This window comes from Meleagris gallopavo, chromosome 10, assembly GCF_905368555.1.
Source record: "Meleagris gallopavo chromosome 10, MGAL_WU_HG_1.1, whole genome shotgun sequence".
Taxonomy (NCBI): domain Eukaryota; kingdom Metazoa; phylum Chordata; class Aves; order Galliformes; family Phasianidae; genus Meleagris; species Meleagris gallopavo.
The window spans coordinates 9,047,694-9,063,390 of NC_139413.1; the positions used below are offsets into that span (position 1 = coordinate 9,047,694).

At 39.6% G+C, this 15,697-nt stretch overlaps 1 long non-coding RNA gene across 1 annotated transcript in view; it reads right to left on the reverse strand.

The window, feature by feature from the left end:
* LOC104912303 (uncharacterized) overlaps positions 1-15,697 on the reverse strand; it is a 118,285-nt gene that overhangs the window by 64,377 nt on the left and 38,211 nt on the right. The window contains exons 2-4 of the long non-coding RNA XR_004160745.2: positions 13,672-13,722; positions 12,461-12,558; positions 9,263-9,352 (exon numbers count right to left, since the gene is read on the reverse strand). This is a non-coding gene — a long non-coding RNA (uncharacterized LOC104912303). The remainder of the gene's footprint in view (positions 1-9,262; positions 9,353-12,460; positions 12,559-13,671; positions 13,723-15,697) is intronic.

Genomic DNA, 15,697 nt, shown 5'->3' on the forward strand with positions numbered 1-15,697 from the left:
GGTGTTTCTCATGATTCTCTTCTCCAAATCCTCCAAAATCTTCCTCGCAGGAAAGCCAGACAAATATACTGAAAAACCATTAGTTACATATTTCTTCCCAAAGACAAAATTCAATAGCACCTTAAAGTTATCAGTTTTGTTCTTCCTCTAACCTTCTTACCATTCATGTCTTACCTATCTGCCTTTACAAGTGCACCACAAATTCTCAAGCCTAGCTCAGACCTAACTTGGTCCTCTACATCATCATTTGGGGTTTTTTTTTGCTTGAAATGAAAACACCTTACAGACACCACAGTAGATAAGATGACAGTTCTGATCTAAAACACAGGAGTGTGGCAAGTACTAGAATTCAGAATCGGTTGGCCAGAGGACAAGCCTCAGGTATTTCTACTAAAGGTATGTCTCCACGTGAGTGGGCCTAGAAACCACCAGTCTCTTTTCTGTTGTCCACCTCCGTACTCTGATGCATCCCCTCTGGCCACCACCGAGCTGCCTCCTCCAGGGCTGTCTGGCACAGTGAGCTGCTGCCAAGAGCTGCAGGTGGAAGGAAGTCACCATGCAACAAACATCTCAGGTGGCTCACTGGAAACATTTAGCATGTGAAAGCAGAGTAAGAAGCCTCATACTGTTTTACTGTGTTAAAGTAGATGTGTTCACAACATAGTAACTTCAGCTGTAGGAGAAAAGACAGGGCCCTGGAATACAACTTCCAACTTTCCTTGGAGAAACTACTTTGGAAAAAACATCACTAATAAATTTTGGCCTGGACTTCATAGTTCAACTACCTAGTTCAAGCTACAAGTAAGGAAGAGCCTCCTTTCTTCTTTGGCACTACTGAAGGTTTTCTTAGGAACCAAGTGGTGGGTGACAGGCAAACTACAGGATCTCCAAGGAGGGAATCACATGCACTCCACCTTCATGGCTTCCTCAGAGAAGATGCTCAGTTTCAGAGGGAACACCTCTGAACATACCAGTACAGAGCGGACATATGATTGATGCTAAGTAGTTTAGTAAAGTACAAAGCAACAGAACATAGCTTTTACAGCTCCAAAATACTTTTTTTTTTTTTTTTTTCCTTCAACACTGAATTTCAAAGTTTCAGAACAGCATGCTCACGCTCCAGCTCTGGCTGATGCACCATAGTTCATCAAGAGTGAAAAAAGGAGCATTCCATTTCTAAGACATTTCTGTGTAGTTTTCTATCAATTTACCTTAGCAGAGAATGTTTTTGTTTTCAGGACAAAGAGGTTGAATCACAGCATGCATGTCTATTATCTTCACCGATTGCTAAAAAGAAAAAATAAAATTTTATCCACTGTGCAGGAAGCTGGATTTTTATCACCAGCATGACAAAGCCCTGACCTGACTGAATATCTAGCTATTAGCACAAAATAAATTTGAAAAAGTTTAATGCTTAATAAAAGTATATATAACAACACAACAGTATTCTTGACTCTAGCTACTACAATCTGCACAAAATGATTCATTAGCTACTTTGCCTCTTGGTCTCTCAGGCTCTAGTCCTTTCATTCTTATGCCATCTCCCTAACTTTAATCAGGAAACAAAACAACAGGAAAAAAAAACAATTGCAAAACAGTTTTCTGAGAATACATTTACCTGTCTTCTCCAAGCCTGGTGTAACATTAGCAAACAATCATTAAAATAATTACCTCTAATAGCACATTGCAAATGATTTCCTGAAGACTAAAAATACTTCTATGAAATACACTGCTATGCTGGAGGAAGTTGGGCATTGCTTTCTAAACAATTCATTACTTCTTATATGTAAATTCTGATCTCCTTTTGCTGTATCACCAAACACAAATGGCTTTTGCTATCCTTCTTTACACAATCATCCCAAAAGAAATAGGATTGTGGAAGCAAACCTTCACTAAGCCTCAGGCAGGCACCGAGATGCCGAGTTCCCACATCATGCAGGCTGCAAGCTGGGTCCCAGAGGCTGTCCGTCACTTAATATTAGACTACATCAAACTGTGACACACACACAGCTACACACACAGCAGACTCTCCCAAACATGTGCAGTGATCAGAGACCAGCAAGGCAACATCTGCTAGGTCTAGGAACTGCTTCTTGTCACAAACTATGCCAAACTGTCAAATTGCCTGTGACCTATCACAGCTACCACTTGCCACGCTACTTGAGTAGCAAAGCCGATGGGACAAAAGCCACAGTGACTAAAGAAATCACTGGAAGAAGAAATTGCTTGTTTTTTTCTCTCTTTATACTTCAGTATCAGCAGCAGTGTGGCAAATCCAAAGAAATACTTTCCCAAATTATTAGCAGAGAATACCTATTGCTTCCCAAACCAAATACAAACAAGTCTGCTTTTCTGCTACTAAGAAACCTAAATTTAAATTCTATTTCTGCATAAGCAAGGTGGGTGTGAGTCTTAAGCACCAGCTAGAGCACCTTCCCATTTCTGAGGCTGGAACACACGGGTGGCACTCCAATTTCAAAAAATTCAGGAGAGCAAAGGTAGGAAAACAAAAGTCTATTTTAAACATCACTTGCCTCACCCTTTTGTAGATCATACCTTCCTGAGATTTTCTTCAAGCTTTCCATCCAGGTTTTTAATAAATAGAACTAACATTTTACAGAAGCTAAGGCTATACCAGCACTACCAAAAAGTAGCTCTGTGACTTTCCAGTCTCAGTTTTCCTGCTGCAAAATGCTGTTCTGCTGACTTGAAGAAGATGCAAATCTACACAGATAAATCTATCTTAACATCCCTGGTTAGTAGCGCCAACTATAAGACTTCTTATCACAAGATGCTCAAGGAACACCAAGCAACTTCATATTTTCTGGTAATTTTATACAAGAGGAGTGACCTGATTATAAGTTAAGCATGGTAATAACTATGAGGGCTGCTCTGAAAGTAATGCCTCCTATTACATTACATTGGACTACAACATCAGAGGTAGATGTTGGAGATATAGCAGTAGAGGTTGAGCCCAATATTCCTGTTACATTTTGGTGCCATGCCACAGATGGCAGCAGATGGGCAGTTTGATATCAAAGTTCATATGAAGCAAAGGTGCATCACTGAACTCTTCAATGAAAAGAAAACTGCAGCCACTGACATTCACTAATGCTTGCTGAATGTTGATGAAGGCCTAGCAGTGGATGGTAGCACAGTGAGGTGGTGGGTGGTGTGTTTCAGCAGTGGCAAAAGAGACATGAAAGACAAACTATGTTTTGGATGGTGATCGTTATGAGTGTGGTATGCAGGCTCTTGTTCATCACTAGCAAAAATGCACAGCTAATGGTGGTGACTATGTTGAAAAAATAGTGTTTTGTAGCTGAGAAATTGCTCTATCAAATAGCATTACTGTGCTCTTTGTCTCTGTTGTAGTTTCCCATGAAAAAAATAGGAGGCATTACTTTCAGAGCAATGCATGTATTATGGAGATTGTTATCAGGACACAAAAAAATAATAATAATAATTAAAATAGTAACCCACTAAGCATGATGACTGCATCAGAGTGCAAGCAAGCACATTCCAACACCACTGCCTTCCTTGGGCTATGTCTGAGGTTGCTGCAGATGCAATCTGAGCTGTTTGCCTGCCCTGCGCTCAGTCAACTGAAAATTATTTGGGAACAGAAATCTTCCGCATATGAGTACATGAACTATGTCATCATTTCTGTAGTCACCGTGCTGTCAGTGAGCAACTCTTCAAAATTAAGATACAGCCTTAACTATGGGTACTTGAGAATTTTCTTGTCTGGTTGGGCTTTTTGAATGGCAGGAAGGAAGTTGGGGGCCATTGAAGAGAGGAGGTTTTAGCACCATCCATCTCTTCCCCACTTATCTTAACAATATCAACGCCATCTAGCGGTCAATATAGCAGGATGTAAAAAACTGGGTAAAGTTGCATATTGTCCTGGCTAATAACTCTCAGGAAGCAACTTGAGAAATGCAGCTTTTTACATGCCTCTCAACATAGAGAGCAAAAGAGCAGTTTACACTGAAGTTGTTTTTCAGTACCCAGAAATGCTCTTGAAAGCACTTCTCAATGTGTTCAAAGTACAGGATTTTACATATGCCTCTGCAACCTTCCGTAAAAGAAAAAAAAAATCAACACTTGGGCAAATCTTGCTCTACAAAAAAGTAGTGACAAAACTGAGACAATAACACTAAACAGCAATATTTAAATTTATCATTGCAAGACTAGTGCATTTATGACCTAGATTTTCAACACAACCTAGGCTGTGCAGTGAAGGACATATGTCCAGTCAGTAACACCCACAACACCCATTAGTTTATACTGCATTTGCAGAAGGCAAGAAAGTTCAGAAGGATAAATGCACACTTAACACATACAGACATTTTGTTAGAAAGCAATGCATGAGATCAGTATATTTGCCATCATCACATCGGCATTTAATGCATGCTGTAATATCTTTTGGTCAAATTTGATATCCAGCTTAGGGCGAGGGGTTTTTCAGTTTGGTTCAGAATGCTTTCCCAAAGCTTGTCCAAAACTAGATATTGCAGAAAATGTGGTAATAGCGAGTTTTGAAAGATGCTCAGTGCTAACCAGCTATCTTACGCTCCTTTCTGAAAACGAAAGTGGCTGACATACACAACAAATGCCAGCAAATAAAATTCAAGGCAAAAGAGTTTTTATGTCTGCATAAAATCTATCCAGCCTCATTTTCCCAGAAAATATGTTAGCAAAGTACAAGGTGTAGGATAAGGTGCAAAAATTACTCTGAGAAGAATCATATCAGCACATTTTGGGAAATACTGAACTTGTTCCTGTATTACAGCATGTATCACATTACTCTTCAAAAGGAAATGAAAACTTGTTATTGGTTCTAATAAAGGCAATTTCTTTTCTCCCCAGCAAAGCTTTCAGACAGAGATCTTTCAAGCACGCAGCTCCCACCTCAGTTTTGGTCCCATCTAGCTCAATCCTCTCTCCAGAGGCTCCCAGTTTTCTAAGTTTCTAGACTGCTCTTGCACATGCAAAATTTTTTTTTTTTTAAATTTCACTGTACTTTCAAATATAGAAATAGTTGCTGTCTTCTACCTTATACACACAGATGCTTGTGCACTAACCCAAACAGTTTGTAATGTTTTGAGTAATGCATCAAAAGAGCAATGGCACCTTAACGATATATTACATTAATACATCATCAAAGCTATGGCACTCTTATGATATATTAGTTTAATACATCATAGCGGTGCCATGTCTTGGACAATGTATTACTCCAAAACACAGCAACAGCCAGAAAGCTCTCAAAATAAGTTTTGTGTTTTTCAAACTTATTTACATCATATGAGTCTGGGTTCTTTTTTTAATTTCTCAAATATAATGGTGTTCACAAGGGACAGAAGCCTGCAGCTACCCACTCATGTCAATATTCCCAAGAAGCTATCTCACAGTCTACCACCTAAGACACTCTTGTACACACACATGAAAAAGATGCTTTGGTGACTAAATTTGCAAAGCCAGCTTTCCCCTACTACAAGAATTTGTCTAGTACTTCACCTAAATTTCGTGGGGGTTTACCCAGACCCTTTGTTACAGTTACAGCACCCAGCATGACCGAGATCCTATGTATACAATACAACGTTTCAGGAAAAACATACATCCTCAGCATAGCTTCAGGAAGAAGTGGCCAGATCACAGTATAGATTACTGTGTTGGAGCATGCACAGCCGGAGCAGCCAAGGCTGGTATGCGCCTGCTCTTCTGACCTGAGCCCTGTGTGTAGTGCTGGGGCAGGGACATTGCCCATCACGGGACTAGAGCCAGTGCAGGCAGTAACACTTATCACCTCTTTTGTAAAATGTCACCCTTTGGTTTCTGTGATAGCAAAGGATTGCACTGCATTCTACTTCCAGATTCTACACAGATGTATGGCCTTCCCTAGATGTTTTCTTGCATTAGTGCCAAAAACATGCCAAGTACAGTCTGACCAACACGTCTGTGTGTCTACAAAGTAAACCAGGTTATGTGTGCACGCAAGATCTGGGAAGGGATATTTTGCACAAGTTCAAAGACAAAAAGCAGAACACCTCCTAGAAAGTAATAGAAAAGAACGTACAGAAGTGAAAACAAAGTTTCTGCAGCAAAATAAAAATGAAAAGGAGAAAACAGAATTATCATCTCAACACAGGAATAACAACAAGAAAAAAAGAACACAAAGAAAAATCCTCACACAAAACTAAGGTGAAAGAAACAGGATTTTCCACCATGCCAACTATGTGGGAAGGTGCAAATAAAAATTATTGAGAACTGCCTGGCTGTTCTTTGGGGCCTCACAAAGAGGTGAAAGTTTAAAAGGTTAATCCAAAATTACTTTTATGGCCACAATGAAAATCTTTCCTCCTATTATTTATTCATAAATTACTCATTAATTTCACTTAAAGCACTTCAAACACAATTACGCAGGTGCTCCAATTCTTGCAGAGAACAATAGCAGCGGTGCAAAGCGCCCAGCTGCGCTCCCTCCCGGCCCAGCTCCGCCCTGGCGGCCCCGCAGAAGCTACAGCCGGGCCGAGCCCACCGCCTTCTCGCTTACCTGCTTCCTGAGGGCCCGGCTCCTCCCAGGCAGCAGGTACAAAAAGATTTAATTTCAAAGCGTTTCGCTGAAGCTCCCGCGAGTGTTCGGGCGCCTTTCCCCACGCCCGCCACGGGCGCCTGTCCGACCGCCCGCTGTGGGTGCAGCTGGGGGTGCTGCTGCGTGGGGCAGCTTGGCCTCCGGGTCGTGCCGCGCAGCACGGGCTTGCACCGCCGGGAGGTGAGGGCACGTGCCGGCACCTCAGCAGCCCGAGGGCTGCCTGCTTTACCTGCAAGAGACGCTGTTTTCCCTCTGTGACACATCACCTCTGTGTCTGAAGTAAAACCATCTTTATTGTACAGGATAAGGTGCATCATTACCAAGCCACAGTTAAGTCATTCTCCATTAAATTACACTTGTTCACATTCCTGTAATTTGCAGGCAAATGCAAGTCTGGATTCAATTTTTATCTCCCTTTGTTTCAATACACTAATATTCCTCCATTCCTTTGGTACACAACATTGCACATTCTCCCATAGCTCTGAATCCTACAGAAGCACAGCACACAAGCAGTCGTGGCATTACTGCAGGAGGATAAACTGCACAGGCACAGTTCAAAATCAGAAGTCTTGACAGAGATGGAAAAAAATAACAGATTTAGATAATAATAAAATGTAGCCAAGAAAATAGAAAAGAGTGCCAGAGGGGTTTGGGGGAATGCACAGAGTACTTTTGGAAGTGCAGAATAGAAATGGGAAACAATCTTCAGCTCCTGCCCTGTCCAGTAGCTTAGCCCCTCAGTAAGCAACGTGCAGCCAAGGGCAGGGTGACCCCAGGGCCCTGAGCTTCCACCAGCACCCAAAGAGCAGAGCTGGGGGGAAGGCAGAGGGCAGAGGCCGGGCCCTGTGCTGCCCACCCACCAGTGAGATGGCAACAGGAGCCTCTCCTACTTCTCCCCTTCCTGCCTCCCAGCTCAGAGGATGCTTTTTGCTTGATGAGCCACCTTGACTTGCTGACACAGCAAAAGTATCACCCTCTCCACAGTGCTGATTTTTGAAAACCTCTAACCAGCTCCTAATCCTAATACCTCTATCAGAATGGATGCTAATAGAAACATCATCAAGACATGCGTGAATGAAATAATAGAACAGATCATATGTCTGAAGTACTAATAAATATCATTCTTAAGTAGCAATGGACTTTGCACAGAGATCTAGAGCCTGAAACACATTTTGGATAAATTAAAATTACATGACAACTTATTGTAATTCTAAGATACTAATTATAAAATATCAGCACCTAAACCATTGATGCACTGTCTTTCTGAAATCCAGATACTAAGAGGAGAGTTTAAGGGAGAAAATGGAAATTACCATTTCACTTGAACTATAATTCAAAAAAAAAAAAAAGAATACACACAAAACTGCACAGTATACAGAATCCCTAAGTTTGAAAGATGAACAGAAAAATGCAGTTAAGTTTTTAGCCTATAAACCTAAACATCAATCCAAATACAGAAATAAGTTCTGCACAGCAAGAGTGAGAGCAGAAATAAGCTCAGGAGAAGAAGCAATGTAAGGCTCCTGAAGAGCCCCCCAGCCAGTGCTGGGTTCATACTTCGCTCTTAGAGGGGATCACCCTGGGATGTAGTTGTTGCACTGAAGCAACACATAAAGTAAATGGAGAATTTGTTTTCCTGTTTTTCACCTATAGGTCAACAGTGACAATGATAATAGAGAGGAACACACAGGAAACTGTGTGCCATTCCCAAAAGTGCACAATTCTTACTGGTGACCCTCTGGGACATTCCAGTACATTAAGGAATATTCAGATGTCTTTGGTGTCAATAGCAAACAATGAACTAGCTAAAGGACTTCAGGGGAGCTATAAAGAATGTTTTCCAGAGGGTTTTAAATCTAAAACATCCTTTGGTAATAACTAAACCCAGGTTCCAACAGCTCACGCTACTCTCTCCCTCTGAGTACAGCCACACAGAGCTCTGGAGTTCAGTACAGAGCGCAAAACCAAACAGTGCACTTGTCAGCACTAGGAAGAGTGTACAAAGCACAGGAGGAAAGAATAACGCACCTTCTGTTTCTGAAAAGGAAAACAAGGACACAGGCACAGATACCTCAAACATCCTATTTCTGTCAGGTCCCCAGGACTTGCACCCACACAACACTGCTGAAAGGTGGGGCTGTACAGCACCCCACATAGAGCAGTGCTTGCCCTCAAGGCAGCCCCTCCTCAAGGGGAACAGTCACTATCTCTATCAATACCCTGCTCCTCCGTAGCCTGCAACCTTGGGGAATAAAGGAAAGCCATGAAAAGGCTTTGCTACTACTCAGATCAACCTTCAGCTGCCTGTGGCCACAGGCACAGCAGCAGCGCTGCGCAGCACTGAGGCTTCCCCAAGGACTGACATGGAATAGGGGATGGGGGAGAACCCTCAAGCCCTTAGAATAGCTATTGGAGCTTTCTGCAGAGATATTTTCTGCATTGTATCTGATGAACCACTCTACTTTTTGCCTGGCCACTCTCTGAAAGCTGCCTGACCCATGCTGTAACCAGCTCAGGGAACCTGTTAGAGAGCTGTATTGTTGACTTGTTACACCATACTTAAATACCATAGCATTGCTTGAGCCTCACTTGATATAAACATATTCATTATTTATTGTTAGTAAATATTCAGGGGAAAATGGGCGAGAAATGAAGCACCCCACTCACATGTAAATCTGAGGTTTCCTCTTCTGGGGGTGATTCGAGCATTTTCCTGAGATTCTTTCTGGAGGGGTAGAGTCATTATGTGCAAGTCATCTGTAAAAATTAGACACAGGGAAAATCAGAACACAAACAAGGAGAGGCATGCAGTATTAGAAATATTATCTGGAATCCAAGGTTCACAATGATTAGACCAAAAAAAAATATTAATCCTCCATGTAATTCAACTTGTATTTAAATTCCTCTGGTATCAGCTCTCCCCACCAAGTCTTGCTCAGATCACTACAGGAATTTATTGCAAATTTTGCAGAGCTTTTGACCTGTATCATCTTATTAAACTTTTATGAAAAATCAATGGAGTTCAATCATGTTATGAGCTGTTCTTCACACACGTGTCAGTGGCAAATGAAGAAGTCTCTTTCTCCCAGTGTCTAGAGTGAAGACATTAAATTGGATACAAGTCTCTGACCATACATCCATGGTGCTGATGAGCTTAGAATAAACATTTAAGAAAATAAAATAAATACAACTTTGGTGAAAACGAGGTGGACAACCAATGGTTTTTGAAGATGGGAGGATAACAACTTACACGTAAAATTAAATAATTTTATCAACTTAATGTTTAAAATAGATGACCTGAGGTTCTTTGTTTTGATTCAAGTAGAAATAGGCAACTTCATCACACAATCACATTACTAGAATTACACCAGGAGGAAAACATACTTTCCCCTTTTGTTTCTTTAGTAAGTCCACTTTTAACAGCACAAGCAGGACTTCAGGGCATACTTGGGCAATAAAGAGTTGTTAGTGCTCCTGTCTGGGACTTTGCACAATAAAGCAGTCTTCCTCTAGCACACACTGTGGCTCTGCTTGGGAGCAGCAGTGCAGGATAGTTCAGACAACTCAGGGTAGGATAAGAGGGTAAGATGGGCCTCACCTACCGAGGGGATTGATGAGCACATCCAGACAGCCCAAAGTCAACTGTGCCTGCCTGGTGAGTCCCATCAATGCCAAAACTGTGCTTCAAAAATGAATAAATAAACCAACTGTCTTTCTGAATAAACTATCACACCTTGAATATGGAGTGTGGGCTGCTCGGCCACTGTTTGCCAGTTTACCGCTTTTTTACCCATTTTATGGGCACAGAGACATTGCTAGTAGTATTACACTGTCTTTTAATGGCAGACACTGAAACAACCAGAAGCCACATTCTGTAGAAACTCTCCTGGGTAAGCATCAATAAGCTCCCATATTTTGAACAAGCACTGCAGAACCTATTAAGCTTCAACAGAGAGGATAGTGTCTCTTGTTTGTTCTATTTCTTTATTTTCCTTACCTATTGTTTTGTTTTTAATTTCCGTGAGTAAGCTGTATTGGTATCCTGCTGGCTTCCTGCTAGCCACAGGAGAAGGAAGGGGAATTTTTGCAATAATTTAAAAATACACTGAAAGTATGGAAAGGTTAAGAATTCAGATATAAAATGAAACTAAACAAAGGCAAAGCAAAATGACAAAATTAGCCCCCTATCTAATCACCAAAACAATGAAAATTGTACAAAAAGCCTAGAAAAATTGGGTATGGATTAAAAAATATGGCCATGTCATTTTATTTTTTTAATAAAGCAAAAATGTGTGGTAGTCTCCAGCAAGCCATTCCAAGGTGCAGAACAGTGAGACTAATATTGAAGCTGTTCGAGGGAGTTCAGAGGGCCACAAAGATGCTCAGAAGGCTGCAGCATGAAGGAAGACTGAAGGACTGGGCTTCTTTAGCCTGGAAAAGAGAAGCCTCTGGGGAGACCTCATTGCAGCCTTCCAGTACTCGAAGGGAGCTTACAAGGAGGAGGGAAATTGACTTTTTTTTTTTTTTTTTTTTTTTTAAAACACAGGCTGATAGTGATAGGACAAAGGGAAATGGTTTAAAACTGAAAGAAGGGAGACTTAGATTACATATTAGGAGGAAGTTTTTTTACTCAGAGGCTGGTAAGGTACTGGAAGAGGTTGCCCAGAGAAGCTGTGGATGCCCCAACTCTGGAGGTGAGTTGGATGGGATCCTGAGTAGCCTGATCTAAAGGATGGCAACCCTGCCCGTGGCAGAGGAGTTGGAACTAAATAATCTTTAAGGTCCCTTCCAACCCAAGGCATTCTATTATTCTGTGATGCTGATTCTAATCACATTTCTCAACTACAGGCACAATGAAAATGGAAAAGTAATCTTTTGAAATTAATGGCAACCTTTTTTTTTTTTTTTTTTTTTTTTAAACATCTGGCCAAATCCATAAGCTTCTTGCTTTTATGCCAGCCAGCTTTTTCTCCAGGAAAAGGCAACTGATATGTTTCTTGTACTCAAACTGTGTTTTGCCATAAATGAAATTAAAAAATATATATTTAAAAGTGACAATCATTAGAGGAAAACAAATCACGTTTTGAAATTTTTAAAGTTACAAATATTTCACACCATTTCATCTCCAAAATAAAGGAAGGAATTAGGCTCAGATTTGTATTAGTTACATTAAAAAAAACATCTGGAAAGTCTGTTTACATGCATTATTCATTTAATTACAACTTGAGATATTTCATGCTGCAAGCACACCTTGGCAGAGATATGTAGGTTTACCCAACTAGTGCGAACCAGGGCTAGTAGGCCAGCTATGACTAGCAACAAGTCTGAACCTAGGGTGCTTTACATAAAGCAGTGCTTTCTGCTATTTTAATCTGCTGTCTTGTACTTTTCTGCTTAGAACTTCAGTGCCTTAAAACTCTAAGACCTGAAGAAATGTAAGAATCTGAAGACACATTGGAATATAATGCAAAAAGGAACTGGTACCAGAGCTTTAACAAATGTTGAGTTCATTTTGTTGTTTTATCCTCTAAATGGAATGCTGTTTTGCTGTCTTCAGCCTTGATTACTGTGGGGAAAAGCCCTAATAAATGGGATATGCTTCTGGCTTGATAGACAAAACATGTGTGTTGATGCTTCTCACAATGTGAACACAGTCATCAAGGGAATTGTTGCTTAGCCATTGTAAAGTTAACTTGGGTACTGCAAAGTTTTTTTGTGATGTTGTGTTTACTGAAAAGACAATTGAGAAAAAAAGGTTTAAAATACTTTTTTTTTTTTTGCGATTTACATCAAGTACCTCTATAATGCAAGAAGCAAACAATAAATGATGATAAAAATAGAAAATTATAGTCAAACAATACTCACTTTAGTCAAGATATAAATACTCTCATCAGCTATTATTTAGCAAAATTTATCAAGACAACGGGGAATGTCTGGAAAGAGGCTGTAGTCACCCTTTTGTCCTAAAATAACATAGGAAATAAACATGATTGCATTTAGTCATTAGTTTAACATCTATTAAAACCAAATTTCCAAACCCCAGCTCTACACTATCGTTACATATAATCATCCCTCAGGAGAAAAAGAATTCATTCAGTCGTGTATATGAAAGATATTTTCCGATGTCCTTTCCAAAGCTGACTAGTGGCCTGGGGTGGTTTGTTTGCAGGTTGTTTTTTTATTTTTGGTAGGGAAAGGGAAGAAGTTGAAAAGTGGACAAAAGTTCAGGACATCAGTGTCAGGTGTGAAATTTGGGTATGTAAGTTTGAGGGATGAGTGTCTAAGCCCGCCTGGGGGCTGTGCCTGAAATCACCAGGGCTTAAGTCTCAAACAGTCTTAAACCGTAAGTAGCATGGTCATTGCTGCATAACATTGTCTGTAAAATGGAAACAATGAGATTTTTTTAACTCACAGTGGAAGTGTTAAATTAAAATCCATTAATCCTTGGCAAGCATTTAGGTACTATAGCAATATAAAACACATCCATAAGCAAAGATCGCTCTACTGAGTTTAATGATATTATTCCCAAACTATGAATGAGTGATCAAATGAAGAACTTCTGTTTTCATTAGGAGTGCTTAGATATTTTTGCTAAAATCTCTGTAAGTATCTCACAAGATATATTCTTTGACAGAGTCAATGACAAGAGGGTCATTAACTTTAAAGCTAGGCCAATTGACCCCTGAAATAATGCTGAATACCGAATATGATGAAAATATTACTTCTAATTCTGTTCCATTTGCAGAAAAGCTTCATAACAATCTATTTTTCTTCCCAATTATGCAGGTTCAACATACTGACTTTTTGTTATAAATTGACTCTGCTCATGCCATATATCAGTTATATTAAGGGATAAGCTACTGTTAGATTAATAAAATTTCTTCCCATTTCAGTTTGGTGCTGTTATAAATCAGCGCAGCTTGTGATAAAGATCTGACTTCAAATTACAGTAAAGCAGCAGAAAGGTGGATGTGCGGAGGAATACGTAGTTCCTTGGCAGTAATTTTATTAAATAAAAGTAACTTTTTTTGAAATTAAAATTCAATTAGCCATCTTCTTTCACAGACACTACTCACCTTTAGCTTTTAAGCCAGGCATGTAGGTAATCAACAGAAACTCCTTGCTACCTGTAAGAAAGCCAATTAAATTTAGAAAAAAAACAGTTTTTAAAAGAAGGGACTAAAATAGATAAGGCAGAACTCCAAAATAGGGCTCTGATAGGGTTAACCTGGCTATAATGTGAATTACTCTTCACTGTAATCTGATTTATGGGGAAAGGACATAGCACAGCAAATTTTGTCAGGTATGTTTTGTTCTTAGTTCACATGGACAAGCAGAAAAAAAAAAGAAAAAAAGGGATGAATTAGAAACTAGACTGCTGAATAACAAAAACAATATCTGAGGAATTTCATAAATGTACCAAGCAATCCCTTCTGCTAAACATATTTAATTAACCTTATGACAGATAGAAAAACAGAAATTTTTACTATCCAAAAGGTTATTTTGAAATTACTAGACCAGGTTTTAATTACTGATAACCTCAGGTCAGATATACAATAGGCCAGGCCTCTGTGAAGCAGTAAACTTGGCATCAGTTCTCTACATTCAGGCTGTCCGATCAGATTTTGTTTTGCAACAGTCACTGAATTAGTAGTATCAGTAACCCTTACTACCTTAACATTATCTTCCTTTAGCTAATGATATCATTTTGCATGTGTTAAGTAAAACAGGAATTAACAAAATTCCAATGGCTTACTTAAATGGTAAATAACAAGCTGTTTTAAGGAAGAAATCTCCTAGGGAGTGCGGAAAAACCTGCAGCTGAAGGCAAGCGTGTCAGGATGTGTAACTCTGTGCAGGCATAAACAGGAAACGGAGCAGCTTGCATTTGGATTGACAATCTGGCTCCAAACGTCTCATCTACAGCGGGCACAATGCTTGAACCCTGTCAAACTTGAAAACTCTGGGTTTCTAACAGTTCTCTGTGCTGACACCTCTCAGGGCTCCCTCATATAAGTACAATCTTCTCCTCTTTGTCATTCTTCACTATCAGGAAAGGTTTTGCTTAGTGAAACACTTAAAGTTAATAACATCACTTCTATGCCAAAACAGTTTCTCGTACATCCACTTCCTATGGTTTTGGTAGTAAAACCCTTGGACCAGAAACATCAAAGATTAATCATTTTCAAACTGTGAATTATATTAATTTATTTTATTGTCATGTTCCAACATAACAGATGAACTTGCTTTACCTTCTGAAAAAAAATTCTCAAACATCTAACAGAGCCAATAGTGTTCAACTCTACTTCTTCATATGTTTCTGATGCATTGACCCCATAGTAATTAAACATTTTGCAAGTACACTGTGCAAAAGAACAAGGTGCTTCTAGAGTCCTGCAAGCTAAGTTGACCATAACCAAAGCAGTCTGTGTACTTTCTAGGTTCAAAGATTAATGGGATGTGAAAGGAGAGAAATAGTATGGACAATAAGGTGGATCATAGGCCCTTTGTGACAGATATATCAGACCTTCTCCATTACAATCCCCAAAAAAGATTCTTCTGGGAGCCATTTCATCTCTGAAAATGTTGTGGGCATTGCAGAGCCCAAAGGAAACAACCAGCAGTAACTTTCTTCCTAAGGATGTTTGCCAAGCCAAGGATGTGGTCCTTGTAGAACAGATACAGTGCTGAGAGTATTTAGCCGTTTAAAAACAACAATAAAATAGCAAGAGCACAAAAATCCTGGAAGGTTTTTCTTTTGTTTCCCTCTGCATAATTTTAGGAAGAAAAAAAAGCCCACAAAAAACAAAGTTTTCAAATCAAGAGCTTACAGTTAAATATTTTACTAAAGCTAAAAATTAAATGGAAGACTTGACAAAGTTATTCATACCAATGCCAGCTTATTCAGATACTTCACTTTGAATCTGGAAAACTCACATGCAAAGTTTGTGAAAACAGGAATTGGTCTTGTATTCAATAGCATGATTATTGTCTAGAACAAACCAGGTGAAAATACACTACTTGCATTTGTATCACCACCTTCACATCTAATAGCAAAACCAGATATTAACATTTCTATTTTACATTCTGGTCCAAACAGAA